Source organism: Poecilia mexicana, unplaced genomic scaffold (genome assembly GCF_051168715.1).
Source record: "Poecilia mexicana isolate PSO_F unplaced genomic scaffold, ASM5116871v1 scaffold_5, whole genome shotgun sequence".
Lineage (NCBI taxonomy): Eukaryota > Metazoa > Chordata > Actinopteri > Cyprinodontiformes > Poeciliidae > Poecilia > Poecilia mexicana.
Genome location: NW_028263374.1, coordinates 33194968 through 33213213, shown reverse-complemented (window position 1 = coordinate 33213213; position 18246 = coordinate 33194968). Strand labels below are relative to the sequence as shown.

The 18246-nt window shown below is 41.4% G+C and overlaps 1 long non-coding RNA gene across 1 annotated transcript; it reads right to left on the bottom strand.

Moving 5' to 3' along the window:
* Positions 1 to 4848: 4848 nt before the first annotated feature.
* Positions 4849 to 6220, bottom strand: LOC148159851 (uncharacterized). Its single transcript, XR_015762943.1, has 2 exons — positions 5786 to 6220; positions 4849 to 5147 (listed from the first exon to the last, which is right to left on the bottom strand). It is a non-coding gene; the product is annotated as an uncharacterized LOC148159851 (long non-coding RNA).
* Positions 6221 to 18246: the final 12026 nt, after the last annotated feature.

Sequence of the window (18246 nt, the reverse complement as noted above, 5' to 3'; positions counted from 1 at the left end):
AGGAGGTTACAGAGGTGGCCTGACAGTTGGCATCAAACCGCTTGCTCCTTCATTAATGTTAATCATTTTGGTACTGTGAATAAACCAAATCAGTGCACCTGTATGCAAATACCCTACATTTGATTTTTTAATGGAAAATGTGTTTTTGTTTCCAGCACTGTAATTTGCATAGTAACCATGTCTATAGTGTTAAGTTTCTTTAATCTCAGTTTGGCCTGGATGAACAGCAGATAAGTCGACCACTCTTGAAGCTGTGCACACAAAAAGTAAATATGGTAAAGATGCAGAAAGCAAAAAACTGAATACGCGAAAGTTTTCCCTCTTATAATCGGAAATCATGCTGGCTTTTGGAAGCCTCAAAAGTGTTTGATGAGCTGTAATGAGGAGCTAAGAAAAGCACCTACCAGAGGCAGAGAGAGGCACCTTTATTGCCAACCAGACATAATAACTTAATGCAAATTGTAACTAGTTAAGCAAAGCAAAAATAATATGATAACATTGTCAGAGGCAGATTGGTATTATAATGTTAGCTTGTGCAAATAATCACATTTTGGAGCTGATACAATTACATTATTTGTTCTGCTTGTATCATACACCAATAAAAAGCAAACATCATATTAGGATTCATGGCACTTTTCGCATTGCGTTATCAATATGTGGAAATAATTGTCTGCTGAGAGATGAAATTACATTATTGTGTATCTTTTTCATGCCTAATAAATAATGATGGATGGCTCTTATTTTCATCACCACCTGCAACCATTTTGTCTTCTTCTTCCCCTCACCCCCGCAAGTTAAAAATGAAAGCCTAAATAAAGGAATAAGAGGGGAGAGCGAAGAACCCCGAGCGACACAGCTCCTCAGGCTCTCAGCGATAAAGTTTCAGCATCTGATGAAGGAGGGGAAAAACTGCATCAATAAGCTACACAGTTATCAACAAAAGTCGACTGTTGGCTCACTGTTTTTCATGCAAGTATGACCAGGAGCAGCAACCTGACAAGCAAAGTGTTCCATAAGCGTTTTTCACTGTGACTGTAAATGTTTGTCTTACAAAATCTGTTTTCTAGCACTGAGTTGTCAAAAATGCCTGAATAAAAGCAAATTGTAACAATGATCAATTGTAAGTGCTTAATATGATCTAGAGAGTGTAATAAATTCTATAACAGAAGGCATTGAAAAGCTTTAAAATAAATCAAGATATCTTCTGAAAAAAGTCAAATATTTTGTGTACATATTTCTCCCCTTTTGTGCTGAATTTCATTTACAAACTTTTGGAAAGTTCACCTTGCTAAAATTCACTCAGTAGTTTTTACGGCTGTAAATCAAATTTGAGTTAAAAAATCTAATTTTGAATCTGTTCCTCACCCAAGAAACCTCAATACAACACAAATGTAATCTAAGAAAAAAAAAATCAAACTTTAATGTAAAAACTGAGGTGATCCCATCCAATCGCCGCTCCACTATATCTTGACGTAAATCTCAAAAGAGTATATCACCATGACTTACATTAAATTTCAGTCACATACTCACATTGTTGTCGTATTTTGTTGCTTTCATACGTCTGAGTGCAGTGAACCCTTTAGCGTGATTTTTCTCCACCCCTGACAAATGTCAGGGTGGAGCAGGCAGACAGCCCATCTTCCTCCTGCTTTTTTTAGTACTGCCTTAATTTCAGCCACTTCATTTGCACTTTAAGAGATAACAGAATTGATTAGCTGCTGCTGCCTTCATACAGACCGATTTTCCCACAAACTACCACCAATCTCAGCTGTCAATACACTCCTCAGTTCAGTTGCTTTAGTTTCGTTATATCGCAGTGAAACAAGGTGAGGACATTAACACCCACACACACACACCTGCCAGTTAAATGGCATCGGAGAAATTTCTCAATAACTTCATAACTTCTTAAGTAATGCCTTGTGCACAGCTTGATGTACCAGCTTGTAGAAATTTACATTTTAATGAAATATTTGAATAAGCACTAGAAAGTCACTCTGGCAGGTCTTCTGGTTCTAAAACCAACATTTCATGTTTGTGCTTTGAATGGCAGCATCAGGGAAATTATAATGCCACTCATCCAGATTACAGGAGCATCAGCGTAAAGTCACAGGCTTCCTTAATCAGGCTCTGCTGCAGGTAAACATCAGCCATGACATGTTTAACTGGCTTTTCACTTTATTTTAAGGGTAAAGGGACTGAGGATAGGCATCAAAGTAATACTATTCAAATGTAAATACAAAGGCAGTCAAGCTAAACAGCAGCTTGACTTTAGTCTGCAGACAGATTTAGTCTGTAGACTAAAGTCTTGTTTATTTGGATACTTACAGACAAAACTGTCACAAATTTAAAATAATAAGAAATTAATAAAATACACAAACAAAAACAGCATAACCCCGCAGGACTGAATCCATAAATCTCTGGAACGTCTGAGCCCAAGGCATAAGCAAACTAAGCTGCTAGTCCTGGACATGGAGCTGATTTTTTTTTTTTTTATAGTACCGTATTAATTTTTATGAGTGATAGTAATAATTTTCATTATAAACTTCAGATGTTTTTTACAATAATATATATTTTGTCATGTACAAAACATTGTTTGTATGGGTAAAACAAAAAACTAAACTGCTCTTGTGGTCCCCCTAGTGGCCGCAAGAGCACTAAGAGCAATGTGCGCATATCCAAACCTCCAAAGCAGTGGTGACATAAATTATATGTAAGTGTAGCAGGATGTAGCCTGACCTCCAGGATTGAGGACACCTACCATCCAATTAACTCCCAACCGGGGTGTGGAGTATAAAAGGAGGCTCTTTCAGCTGCCTCTTTATGCCCAGACATGATCACGCTTCAGTACGAGTATAAGTTGTTTGATTTGCATTGGTCATAACTTGACTAACTTCAGTAAGTATTGTTTCTCCTGCATACGATCTGAGATGGCAGTTTAATTCAAATTGTTTGTGGATTTAGAAACTGCTTGGAGTCTCCTGCTTGTTTGGTAGTAATTTCACCTCCCCAGTTGATCATAGCAACATAGAAGGGATATGCACTGTTTAATTCATCCATATAGTTCAATAGTATTAAAACCCTGACAACTGTTTGTACATAAACAATTTGTGCATAGAGTAAAACACTCAGCATGCTGTAGATCAGGGGTGTCAAACTCAATTTCACCGAGGGCCACTTCAGCATATTGGCCACCCTCAAGGGGCCACATTGACGGTACAAATCAGGAGTGCATCCCTGCTAAATATTGCATTTGAGTTTCCATGGATGTAAAATTACTGCTCAGTTTAAAAATTACAATATTTAAATCAGTGTTTAAATGTAAGCAAACAAATAATAAAAACAAGTCACATGGGCAGACATTATAGACTTTACGCAAAGATTTAGTCTGAGAGGCAACTGAAATTAATTAATTTAAAAAATCCTTTCTGAATATCATCTCATGGACTCTGAACTAAATGCCTCTTTCTGACCGGAGCTGACAGCGTGTTGAAGAGTTATGGACCGGAAGCTTTTGAGCGTCTGGTTAGGAAGCGCATTACAAACCTTTGGTTGAAATGGCGCGTTAAATTCAAGACTCCATTACAGACCAGAGAAAACTAAAGAGAATGCAACGTTGTGTTAATCCATCTGAGGAGCCGGCAGTTTATCTTGAGGAAATAAATGACGATGCAAAAGTTAATTAGACTGTAACATGCGCAGTCTGCTGATCAACCACTGCGGATGCGGCTCCGCCACAGCGAAGAATTACAAACCGCTGGAAGTAACTCATCCAGAAGACTTAAGAAATGGAGCCTTCTGGGTTCACGTTACCCAGGAGAGCGGCGTTCTGGAGAAGCTGCAGACGTAACATCTGTCCGTTTTGCAGAGGCGAAACCACGCGAAAAATAAAAAATAAAAAAATCCTGGTAAAAGCGCACACCGGACTGCGCAGGGTAAAACGCTCACAGAGTCCAGTTGATCTGTTTGGATCAGACAGATCCAACTGACTGATGAATTAGCGCCGATTTTTCTGCAGATGGGAACCAGGAGGAAGTGCGTTCAGACCCCAGCGGGTGAAGTGATGCTAATTTAAGTGAAGTCCCTAAATTTAATTTATTAAAAGTTATTGGGGCCTCAGTCAGTGGTTTTTGTCACTACGAGAAAATGTAGATACATCTGTTTAATTTGTGATGGGATGTGGATTCACGGTGAATATTAACTAAACCACATAAAATGCGACTAAGTAGTCGATGTTAATATGATCCCAGATAGCACAGAATGATTGAAACAACATTGAATCAATGTCAGCCAGAAACATTGAATCAACGTTGAACGCTGACATTGAAACAACATTGAAAGTGGTCGGAGACTTGTATGTTGAATCAACGTTAGGGTTTCAACCATAACTGACATTATATCAATGTTGATTCAACCATCATCTGTATGTCAACTTGTATGCATATTTGTGTTGATAGTACATTGAATCAGTTATGAATCAATGTTGATTCTACATTATATCAATGTTGAGTCAACCATCATCTGAACGTGGATCTGCATGCAGATTTGTGTTGATTCTACATTGAATCAGTTAGGAATCAACGTTCATTCAACCATCAGCTGAACGTGGATCTGCATGCAGATTTGTGTTAATTCTACATTGAATCAATGTTGATTCAACACTCATTTGACTGTGGATGCAGATTTGGGTTGTTTTTATATTGAATGAAAGCTAAGGATTTATGTACATTTTAGGTCTGATAGGTCTACATCATAACATGCCACTAAAAGTTTCTTCACTGGTGTTAAACACTGTATTATTGGCAGATGATGGGTAAACTGTGTACAAAAGTTTAAAAATGACAACATGGGTTTGATTTAACATTTTATTTAAGAAAAGAGGGACAGATCTTTAAACATATTTGATTCCTTTTTGACTGTCAAAACAACAGTCTGTTGTCCACAGAAGAACAGAGTCCATGAGGTTAAGCTTTGTACTGTATGAAGTAGGGAAACAGTACAAGTTGTGGTAACCCCAGTTTGACTCTGGTTGGCGTCACTTTGATTCCTTGTGATGTCTTCCTCTCATTCTGGCGCATAATGAAGCCACTTCTTGACAGTCTTGCTGCAGTCCTCAAGAGTCAGCTTTCGGTCAAACTGCAGAGCAACAGCTGAAAAAAATAAAAGTGAGGAAGGTGCCAGTTAGAAATATGATAAACATTTGAAAAGTTCTGAAACACAATGAAAGATTAAACAGTGTACTGGTTACAGGTCTGAGAACAAATACAAACCATATAGTTCCCCATGTACACTCACTGTTAAATTAATATCTTAATCTTTCATTAATATTTATCTTAATGTTTACATATACAACTGCATTTACCCATCAAGCTGCAGTATAGTGTAGGATTTACGATATTGATATTAAATCAATATTTAAAATAAAGGGCTGTTTATCAGAAAACCTAACAATAAAACTCAGGGAGGATCAGGTTTATTTAACACACCAGAAACAAATAAATCGAACAAAAGGTGATTTATAGTGTAGTTGGAAAAATTATAATTTATATAGAATAACTTCCATCAAATAGCTGGTTCAATCTTCCATCAACTACAAATATTTCCAAATAAGTTGATTAAATTCCTTAAAAAGTGTCTATATGCTAATAAAGATCCGACACAAGTAACAATAGTCCAGTTCAATTTAACCAGTTACCAATCCAAGGATCAACAGACTGAATCAGTCATTAGCAGGTTTAGTTCAGTGTTTCACCTGCCTTACATGTTAAGTGTTTCCCTTCTGCTGCACCTGGATTGAATCTGTGGATGATTAACAACCTTCTGCACTTCTTGATGGCTGCAGACGGTCATGTAATCATCCAACTCATCTGTTCTGGTACAGAGGCTCATTTAAGCACAACCCTAAGCACATCATAATAAAAAGTTAAAAACAAGTGATTACTATCACAACAATTTAAAGCCCACCTGGAGCAGCCAGCCTTACACTTCCTTGTCCACCACATGCTCTCCCAGACCAAACAATAGGCCCCGCCCTATTTTAAAAACTCAAATCCCACAAAATCTCACAGGATTTCATACTTAGGCCTGGAGTGGTGGGTAGGATGAAAATAATACAAAAGGAGACATGACCTCAATTATTAAAAATATCCGTTTTGCCCCAAAATAACCAGGATTACTATGGGCACAAAACAATGCCCTTATTTTTCAACAAACGCATTTAAGATCAAAGTAATATTGAAAAACTTACCATAAAAGTGCTCAGCGGAGAATTCAATTCAGAAGCCGGTAGCAAACAAGCCAGCAGCAAAGTGGCTGTTTGGTTGGGACAAACCACAAGTGTAAAATTGGGGAGGTGGACTGTACGACTCCTAGTACAGACTTGTAGATGTTTTTGTGTCAACACATTATGCACAGTCAGTAATAATATTTACAGACAAGTAAGAAAATGTACAGAAAGGAATCACAACCCACTGTTCTCAACATGTAGTGCTTAATTTGAAACATGATTAACCCCCACCTAGTAATAAAATGTTCTGACCCAGAGCTCAAGGAGGGGGAGGGAAGAAGGGATGAGAGGGGGTAAAGAGGAGAAGGTTGGGAGGAGCGGCTGGGTGGGGGACGTTTGGGAGGGAGTAGGGGGAGATGAGGAGGTGATGAGGGCTGCAACAAACTGCCCAGATTGCACACAACGGTAAATAAACGTTGAATTATAGTCAGAATGGTTGATTTTTGGTTGAGGTCAACAACTGACGGTTGATCAACCATCAAACAACCATCCACCTCCAGCCAAGTAACCAATGTTGAAACTGTGTCATTGAGTCAATGTTGTTTTGTGGTTGAAATCTAATGAATGAAATGCTAATGTCTGATCAACCACTGATCAATGTTGAATCAATGTTGAATCAATGTCAGCTCTTTTGCCACACCCCTTCCCCTCCTCTCCTCCTCATCAGAGCTCTGGGTCAGAGCATTTTATTAGTGAGTGGGGGGTATTACATTCTAAATTAACCTCTGTAAAGGATAGTGGGTGAAGATTCATTTCTGTACATTTTCTTTCTTTTTCATAACAAAGTCCTACTGACCATTTGAGTGTGATATATTGACACAAAAACATCTACAACTTACTACAAGGAGTGAAGCGGTCCACCCCCACTATTTACATGAGTGGGATGTCCCAAACACACAGCCACTTCGCTGTTGGCTTGTTGGCAAAAGATGTTAATTCAATGTTGAATTGCCATCATGTGCAATCTGGGCAGGCGCAGAGCTATGGGGGGGGGCTTAAATATCTGATTATAGACTGAGAAAGTCTACCGCCTGTTGAGAAAGGTCTATTTAATGTTAAAGTTACTTTCCCTCTATGGAATATATACTAGTCAGTCCCAGTTACCGTTTCACTCACGGTTTAGCCGATGTGTTTCCTGGGTAAAGATCAACCAAAAGACGCAGACCAACCTCCCCGCCCCTCGCTCAACAGTTTCTGGTAGCGCAGGCGATAAACGTCAGGGGCCTGGTGATTCGTTAGGGGTCCGGTAATTAGCCCCGCCCCCCGGCCCAACGCTGACTTGTTCTGCTAGTGACTCTGGGTACAGAACGGAATCACAACTCAGTGTTGTCAACACATAGTGCTTAAGTTAAAACGTGATTAACCCTCACCTAAAAGGGGTTGTGCTGTGGTGGTGCAGGGGTTAAGCACAAACCACAATCAAGGCCTCAGTCCTCAACACAGCTGTCACAGGTTCAATTCCTGACCTTGGCAACCATTGCTGCATTACCCCCCTTCTCTCATTACCCACTTTCCTGTCAATTAACTATCAAATAAAGGCCACTAGCCAAAATAAAATGTGAAAAATGAAAAACCCTCACTTAAAATTAAAGTTGTTTCACCCGATTGAGGGGTAGATGGGCCCAGGTGGGGGGAAAAGAGGTGTGTGTGTGTTTTTGGCGGGTGGAGGGAAGGGGGTTGGGCGTTTGAATGGCAGGCGGTGGTGAGGGGTGCAAAAAACACCTGAACACTTTGATTACTAGTTTTTCCCCAAACCTTATCCTCAAGGCAAACTGACCTGCATGCTTTCAGTTCAGCAAAACCTTGTTAATCAAATGTTAATTAAAATCATGTGTGCTGAATTAGGGAAATGGCTAAAACTTGCAGGGCAGTGTGCCTGGTGCCAGTGCTGAAAAACACTGGATTCGATGTGGCATTTCAATCAATGAATGTTAATTGGCTAGAATTGAATGGTTGTTTGATGGTTGATCCAGCTTCTGTCGTTGACCTGAACCATACATGCAGCCTTTGTGATCATAATTCAACATTAAATTAACATCGTGTGCTATCTGGGTAGTTCTTCCCCAAACCTTGACGTCAATCAAACTGACCTGCGTTTTTTCAGTTCAGCAAAACCCCGTTAATCAGACGTCAATTAATATCATGTGTGTTGAATTAGGGAAATGCCTAAAACTTGTAGGGGCTGGAGGACCAGTGCTGAAACACACTGGATTCGACGTTGGCATTTCATTTATTTGATGTCAACCACAAAACAACATTGATTCAATGACACAGTTTCAACATTAGTTAATTGGCTAGAATTGAATGGTTGTTTTATAGTTGATCCACCATCAGTTGTCGACCTCAACCAAACATGCAACCTTTGTGATGATAATTCAACAATGAATTAACATATTTTCCAACAAGCCAACAGCGAAGTGGCTGTGTGTTTGGGACATCCCACTCATGTAAACGGTGGGGGTGGACCCCTCCACTCCTTGTAGTAAGTTGTAGATGTTTTTGTGTCAATATATCACACACACACAGTCAGTGAGAATTGTTATGAACAAGTAAGAAAATGTACAGAAAGGAATCACCACCGACTATCCTCTGCAGTGGTTAATTTAAATGTGATAACCCCCGCTCAGTAATAAAATACTCTGACCCAGAGCGCTGATGAGGAGGAGAGGAGGGGAAGGGGTGCGGCAATACATCTGACATTGATTCAATATTGATCAGATGTTGATCAGACATCAGCATTTCAGTCATTAGATTTCAACGACAAAACAACATTGATTCAATGACACCGTTTCAACATTGGTTACTTGGCTAGAGGTGGATGGTTGTTTGATGGTTGATCCACTGTCCTTTGTCGTCTTCAACCAAAAATCAACCATTAATCAGACTTCGGCATTTCAGTGATCAGATTTCAACCACAAAACAACGTTGATTCAATGTCACAGTTTCAACGGTTTGATTGGATGGTTGTTTGATGGTTGATCCACCGTCCTTTGTCGACTTCAACCAAAAATCAACGATTCTAACTATTTTTCAACGTTGATTTAACATCATGTGCTATCTGGGTGCTTACCTGCAACTGTGCTTAAGAAAGACAGGACATGCAAAACTTCCTTCTTCATTGTGGAAACTGGCACTGCTCTACTTGGCATGGATCTCATCAATGGTTTGCATCTTTGTTTTCAAGGATCCTCTTTCAACCTGCTGCTTCTAAGGAATGCAGTTCCGTCATGACAACTACTCCACTGCCTTCTACTGTAACACCCTCTCCTCCTGCATCAACTACTGTTTTTGGATGTGCAAAAGGTTTTGTGCATAAAAATAAAAGTGTCAGAGACTGTTTAGCCAGTTCGTCAAAAACTACGTCTATTACGTCAATCAGAAGTGCTGTGAGTGCTGAAATTCAGTGTCTTCTGCAGACTGGTGTGATTGACATAATTGACGCATCACCTTGTGTCTCCCCCATCGTTGTTCTCCAAAATAAATCAGGAAGAGTTTGCATGTGTGTGGATCTGCAATAGCCCAATGAAGCTGTGACAACAGTTTTCTTCTCCCACACATTGATGAACTGCTTAGCCTGCTAAAAGGAGAAACTGTTTTCTACCATAGATTTGGAAAGTGCTTATTTCCAGCTACCTTTACATGAGGACAGTCGTGAAATCACTGCATTCATCACATATGAAGGACTGTTCAGGTTCTGTGGTGTCCCCTATGGCCTTGCTTCTGCTCCTTCTGCTTTTCAGAAAATGCTAGCCACAGTTCTGAAAGAACTGCCAAATGTAGCAAACTATCTTGATGATGTCATCATTTGGGGCTGCAGTCAAACGACCATGATGATGCACTGAGAGCTGTGCTGCAACATTTAAAGGACCATGGACTGCTCCTAAATACATAGATGTCATTTTAACAGATCAAGTCTGCATTTTCTTAGACACACAGTGATAGCAGACGGAATTCAGCCTGATGAGGATCACGTCTCTGCTGTTCTTCATGCTCCGGTACAAATACGCTCTTGGAGCGGTCGTCCCTCCTGCTTTGCTCAACCAAAACAGCAGAAGATGCCTTCAGCACTGCGGAATATTGTTGATCGGATCGACGGACTACTGACGTGAGGGCTCGACAGACTTTTTGCAAGTAAGATGGACATATTACTGTGTATTTTTGTGATTAGAATATTACTATACTGTATTTATGTCCACTGGCGAAATACCAGCTAATGCTAGCTATAGTGCTTGGTGTTCAGCCCCCGCTCTGACAGCTAACCGAGATTCCGTAAATCTTAAAATGTTTCAGTCATTCTCCAACATTTAGATTATCTGATACAAGAGCCTACTATAGAAATGCAACAGTATTATAAAAATCATAACATTCACCAGCAAAGTTTACACAGATGACAATGGCTATTATTTAATTATTTAACTCTGTCAACGTAAGATAACTCGAAAATGTCCCGTTTTTGTTTTGAAGGTTTCCTACGACGTGAGGAAGAAGGGAGAGACAGATTCACTGCACAGCACGGATGAATCTCGTATCGGATTTTGGACCCAATCTCAGCTGCTGAATCACTCTTAAACCAGAACTCGTAGGCTGGAAAACATAAAAAAAAAAAAAAATTCCCCTCTCACCCTCCGTGGGTGGTCTCTTTCATCCTCTGAGCTCGGGTCCTCTACCAGAGGCCTGGGAGCTTGAGGGTTCTGCGCAGTATCTTGGCTGTGCCTAGAACTGCACATTTCTGGACTGAGATGTCTGATGTTGTTCCTGGGATCTGTTTGAGCCACTGCTCCAGTTGGGGGGTGACTGCCCCGAGGGCCCCGATGACCACAGGCACCACTGTGGTCTTCACCTTCCAGGCCTTCTCCAGTTCCTCTCTGAGGCCCTGGTATTTCTCCAGTTTCTCATGCTCCTTTTTCCTGATGTTGTGGTCACTTGGTATTGCTACATCCACCGCAACGGCTTTCCTCTGTTCTTTATCCACCACCACAATGTCCGGTTGGTTCGCCATTACCATCTTGTCTGTCTGGATCTGGAAGTCCCACAGGATCTGAGCTCGGTCATTCTCCACCACCTTTGGGGGTGTCCCCCATTTTGACCTCGGGGCTTCCAGTCCATATTCTGCACAGATGTTCCTGTACACTATGCCCGCCACTTGGTTATGTCGTTCCATGTACGCTTTCCCTGCCAGCATCTTGCACCCTGCTGTTATGTGCTGGACTGTCTCAGAGGCCTCCTTGCACAACCTACACCTTGGGTCTTGTCTGGTGTGGTAGATCTGAGCTTCTATTGCTCTGGTGTTTAGGGCCTGTTCCTGGGCGGCCAGGATGAGGGCCTCCGTGCTGTCCTTGAGTCCAGCTTTCTCCAGCCATTGGTAGGATTTCCTGATATCAGCCACTTCAGTTATTTGTCGGTGGTACATCCCATGTAGGGGCTTGTCTTCCCATGATGGTTCCTCCAGCACCTCGTCCTCTGTTCCCCATTGCCTGAGACATTCGCTGATCACATCGTCCGTTGAGGCTTTGTCCTTGATGTATTTATGGATCTTGGATGTTTCATCCTGGACAGTGGCTCTCACACTCACTAGTCCTCTGCCTCCTTCCTTACGGCTCGTGTACAGTCTCAGGGTGCTGGATTTGGGGTGGAACCCTCCATGCATGGTTAGTAGCTTCCGAGTCTTAACATCCGTGGCCTTCATCTCTTCCATTGGCCAGCTAATTATTCCGGCAGGGTATCTGATTACTGGCAAGGCATAGCTGTTTATTGCACGGATCTTGTTCTTGCCATTGAGCTGGCTTCTCAGGACTTGCCTTATTCGTTGGAGGTATTTGGCTGTGGCTCCTTTCCTTGTGACCTCATCGAGGTTGCCATTTGCTTGCTGTATTCCCAGGTACTTGTAGCTGTGCTCTATGTCTGCTATTGTTCCTTCTGGGAGTGAGACCCCTTCTGTGTGGACGACCTTCCCTCTCTTTGTAACCATCCAGCCACACTTCTCTAGTCCGAATGACATCCCAATGTCAGTGCTGTAGATCCTGGTGGTGTGGATCAGTGAGTCGATGTCTCGCTCGCTCTTGGCGTACAGCTTGATGTCATCCATGTAGAGGAGGTGACTGATTGTGGCCCCATTCTTAAGTCGGTATCCGTAGCCAGCCAGAACTCGTAGGCTGGAAAACAATATATATGTGTGTGTGTGTGTGTGTGTGTGTGTGTATATGTATATATATATATATATATATATATCTGACTGTATAGCTCAGTGGGTAAGACACCAGTCTACCACCTGGGAGACCGGGGTTCGAATCCAGGTTGGGGCAAGTTACAACAGTGCAATTGAGCTATGCAGTGTGGGTCCTTAGGCAAGACCCTTGGAGCTATATAGCCTACCTCATACCATGAGAGACATTGATAAGCACGACATGCCGGCTCAGACGTCGCCCGGCCAAACAAGGTCTGCGTCAGGTGCTGGGGAACCAGAGCACCTTGATGAAAAATGGGCTACTGGAACAAGACGGAAATGGGCGAGAGACGAAAACATGGATCTGTTGGAATGCTACTACTCAAGTAACCCTAGTCAGAGGGGTTACATGCAAAGACTGAGGGTGGAATGGTTACTTCGACACCCACAGTCTACAATGACTGCCAAACAACTAGTAGCTCAGTGCTCCAACATCCGCAAACGGCAACTGCTATCACAACTTGAGATTGACGAGGTACAACACAAATGCTACGGCAAAAGGGAGGAGCCCAAAGGTAAGGTCAGGGGGGAGTTATGGGGAGGGAGGTCATTTTCAAATACTCTCCAGATCTCAGGTAGTAAGACATTACAGTTAAATAAACTATGTTTGAAGGCTTAACTTTAATCAGTCAAACCCATTTGCTCAGGAATAAATTAAATACTTTACTTAACCAAAAGATGCCCAGCTAGCCGCCGCCTTTTGCAGCTAATCAAAGAACGTCCGACGATTCAACTGACTCCCCCTCCCCCCACACCCCCGGACAGCACCGTTCCGACACGGTCTCGGAGGCTCATAATAAATGTCAAACTAAGAAGCTTCTGTTCCGCCATTGCTGCTTTTCTGAACACCCGCTTTAAAGGATGCAGAGCCTGAATTCGGACACAGCTATTTTTTGTTAGACTCCCCCTAGTGGTCTGGAGCACTTCCGTTTTCAACACTTTTTGTTTGCTGCATTTCATTCGGGGGTGTTTTCTTTTTTGTTTGCTGCATTTCATTCGGGGGTGTTTTCTTTTTTGTTTGCCGCATTTAATTTGTGCGCGTGTCTTTTCTGTTGTTTGCATGTTTTCTCTTTTGCTGCGCATTTGCACCTGTCGGCCACCGTAGAACTGCGTTCATTACTGGGACTCCTCTCCTGGTATAACAAATTTATACCCAACTTTGCTATAGTTGTGCAACCGCTACGTGCCTACATATGCCAAGACACTGTTTAACTTAAATGAAGAAGCAGAGTGTAGTTTTCAAAAAGTAAAACAAATGCTAGTTGGAAGTCCTGCTCTTTCACTTTTTGATCCTGACCTCCCTATTATTGTGTCTACTGCTGCATCTGATTATGGACTTGGTGCTGTGCTCTCTCAAGTTCAATCAAATGGCATGGAACGCACTGTTGCATTTGCTTCCAGAGCTTTATCCTGCTGAATGCTGATATTGCACAGTGAAGAAAGAGGCTCTAGGATGTGTCTGGGCTGTAAAAAATACGTTTTTCCAAATCTGCCACTTTGTTAGAAAGCAACGATAAGGCTCTCCACTGAGCTAACAGAGGGTCACAGCCTCAGAGGTTGCCTGGTGCAACATCAGTAGTGTCCAGTTGAGTACCGATTAATGCATCCATGTCAATCGGTGTAAAGTTGGTGATCCTATCCGACTTTACATCAGATAGGTTCAGCTCCTTAGTTGTTTGGTTGGTTGGCATTAGCTCTGAAATGTTACCACTAGCTTTGGCCTGACCAGTCTCCTTCAGGGCGGTTTTCTGCTTGTGGAGGAACTCAACTGGAAAAAAAATGAGGAAATCTTTTTCACGCTGTGGCCTAGGCATCCCCAGAGTGTTTCCAAACCGACAAGGATGTTTTTAACTGGAGGAAAGTATATGGATATTTTAAGCAAGGAGCGAAGAAGAGACTCAAGCATCCATCTTGATCGAGACCACATGATCTCTCCTCCTATTTTACAAGTTTTATTTAGATGCACTGGGGATAAAAATGATGCTGTTCTAACCTGACCAGCCTATAGCGTAAATCAGAGGTTCCCAAACTGTGGGGCGCGCCCCCTCGGGGGGGGGCACAGTGCCATTGCAGGGGGGGCACGGGAAGCCGTCTGGATGAAAAAAAAAACAGAAAAACATGAACACTGTATGCGCTGGGTTTTTACCTTAGAGTGGCCAACTCTCTGTTATTCCTCTGTCAATTTGATACAGTAGAGGCTTCCGCACTTCCCATATCTGTGTCTTCTGTCACTTTTATCAGCAGTTAAAACTGTTTAATCCGTTGTTAACATGTCGTAACCTGTTTTTCCGAGCCGCCTTTAAACGCAACATGAGCGCTACCACACTCGCGCTGGGTTTACGCCTGTGGAAGTGATGGAGACCTGCTGCTGCTGTACAGAGCTACGCAGGCGTGTTAGAATCATGGCAGCAAACCAGCAAAAGGCAAAGAACTTTCAAGTTTTTCCCCCAAACTAACCGACTGAGTTGAGTAAAGCTGTTGGATGCAGGTAATGTTAGCTAAAAGATGACTAGCTAATATTGCAGAGGAATATAATTATATTAATAGTTAAAAGTCATGTTGTTGGTTGATTCACATTAAGATATGTTTTGACTGAAAAGAAATGTACGGTGTCAATCTGACCTAGAAGTCAGAAAGGAATTCAGATTGGAAAGATGTGGAATAAGCAATCACCAAAGAAGGAAAGGTTAAGTTCTTGTGCAATAAACTACTGGCAAATGTCTTTCCCTGCTTGCGTGCGAAGAAGTCGGCCAGGACCAGAAAGGAATCTTTTGTTTGGACAGATAAAGAACCAACAACTTGACTAATAGTTCTTCTGATGGAGCAGATTTAATTCCCAGGAGGTCAACCCCTAATTCTTGAAACTTCCAACATACATCCAGTATAAGACGGAGCCAGAATTGCTACGCAAGCGAGATTCGGTAACGCCATTGGTCAAAGCTTTCCAATACACAACAGTAGGGGTGGAATGATATAAAAACTTGATGTCAGAAGTAAGAGACAAGACATTTTGGATTCTGAGACAATGAAAATGAGACGATGAAAATGTGATGTGTGAATCTGCAGATGTGCATTAAATGTCTTCCTGTTTGTCTATGAGCAGAGAGAATGGAGTTTGTGTATTGTTTCTTTGTTTATGTATTTCATGAGTTTAGCACCTTTAAATTCCTCTATAATATCAATACATCACCTTAAGCTTAACAAGTAGCCTGTAGGCTACCGATGTTGTTGTCTATGTTCAGCTACGCACATTCATTTTGCACCCCCAAAAAGTCGATTACTCCCCCCCCCTTGTTCTTAGAGAGAGAGAGTCTCTAAGAACCCCTCCCACCCCCCACCCTCTTACCCCCTTTGCTCATACACGTCGTTCAACCAGACAGCTATTTGCAATCCATGGGGGGCAGAAATAGTTTGAAAACCACTGGAGGGGCCCAGGAGAAAAAGTTTGGGAACCACTGGCGTAAATGGGGTTGCCGCATTCTAAAGATTGTAACTGTTGAGTCCTTCCTTAATGAGTCCTAACAAACACCCGGTGCACCCTTGGTTGCGCTTCCCATTTCCTTCCCTCCCTGAGATGATTTGGCACAGAATACAGCATGTCTTTGTGAATTTTGATAATAGAGAGCCATGCATTTGCTCTGACACTATGTTGCCTTGTATTCTTATGACATGAACCAGCGGCCCGGAGATCAATAGGTCCCACCAGTGATTGTGAACAACACTCCCAGGGCCTTATCGGGTCCTCACTGCCAATCTGTGGCAAGTGAAGCCTGCACTTTCCCTGGATACACCATTGGTCTTTGAAATTAAAGTTGACGCCTGTAATCCAGGGAAATGGTCCCTCTATTCTCTCTTAGCGCCGGTTTAGTTTCACCCAGTTGATGATAAAGCATGACAGAAATGCAGAACACTATCTTCTGGCAGGAGCTGATGGGTTCTGCCAGCTTATCGAGACACAGCCAGCTAACCTTCTTCAACTTGGCCTATGGACAAAACTAAAGAGTCAATTTCCAAAAAGGCCACGCAGGGTAGCTTGTAAATAAAACCATTCTGTTTTCTTCCTGGTGGAGAAACTCAAAGAAAATAACTTTTTTTTTTTTTACCTCACCCAAAACTGAGCAAATGTATAACACAGGAGGCTAAGCGTTACTGATAGAGTATTCATGTAAATCCACCCAGGCACTGCTGCAGGAAATTGACAGGGATCTACTGAAGCGCTTTGCATGTAAAGGGTGGGATTTACATGCCTAACTAGGGCTTAACCATCCTCCCTTGGGTTTACCTGTAACTCTTCAGCCTGTGCAAAGGTTGCAATGCTTATTCCTAAAGCCGTTTCATCCCCTCATATCTGTCAGTCTCAGAGATGAACTTATAAACTCCACCTGGGCTACTCCAAGTAGCAAAAATAAATAAATAAATAACATTAAAAAAAAAAAAACAATTTGGTGCACAAAACAGGAGGAGTTTTGTTTGCTTCCTTTCAAAGCTGTGAAAAATATTTCTTTTGTTGCTTTTTCAAATGTTTCAGACAATTGTGTCAAAAAACTGTTTAATTTATTAAGGGGAAAAAAATCCTGACTATATGTGTCTGCCCCTGTAAAATTAATTAATAATTAATTAAATATAATTAGTTAATTGAAATTAATCAGAATGAAATTCATAAACTCATTTACATCTATCATTCTGGAAAAGATACAAAGCCATTTCTAATGCCTGGAAATTTTTGACTCAAACTTAAATAGACCCAGATCATTGCGAACGTTATAAAGCTAATCTTATGATATTCTTATCTTAAGATGCTTTGGGCTGTCTTGGCCTGATATTGCAGCTTGTTGTGTTTCCCCAAAGACAAACAAGCTTGTAGCCTGTTAAGTGTGACAATCAATCAGAAAGATGACAGAAACATGGAGAGGAGTCCAAAATACTGGAGACAAAACAACTGTTAGAAAGTCCAGATGACATTGTAGACATTTTTTTGTCAACAATGTCGTGGACAATAGTCCACAAACTATTGTTATTGTGCCTTCCTTGTCAGCCATGTTTGTTTGCTTTCTGAAGGAAATCTGTGGGTTTTTTTTATTGTGGCTGTACACCACACAGAATAGAATCAAATCTGTCATATTTATGATTTTTTTTTTTATTGTTGTGTGGAGTCACTGTTTTTGTAAATCGGCTGGCAACTTTGAAATCTAATGAAACAAGAAGAAGAGATGTGGGCTCCATGTAAAACTAACTCGGCATTTTATAGAAGAAAATCAACAACCACTGTCAAACATGGTGGTGAATCTTCAGGGGCTGATTTGCTGCTTTAGCACCATGAAAACTTGTATGTAGAAAAGCCTCCATTGGGGCTGAATGTAAAAAAATTCTAGTGGGCCTTACTTCTTCCAGAGCAATGTAAAAGACTAATTTACAGTTAGCTCAAACACTTTGTACACCAGTGAGGTTCATAGCTGGTGAGGCACTGACGTAATCATAATCAGATTTACAAATATAGACACCCTGCATGTTAGTGTTTATGCGGACAACGCCGGGGGACAAAAAGACTATTCTTTTACAAGTCATCAAAAGCCATGGTAGAACAATTCTGTTAACTCAATAAAACTTAGAAATATAGGTTTATACCTATATTTCTAAGTTTTATTGAGTTAACAGAATTGTCATAGAAAATAACTATGAATTGTCATAATCATAGTGCTAAACATGATTCACAGCAAAAGGAAAAACCATTGAAGTACAA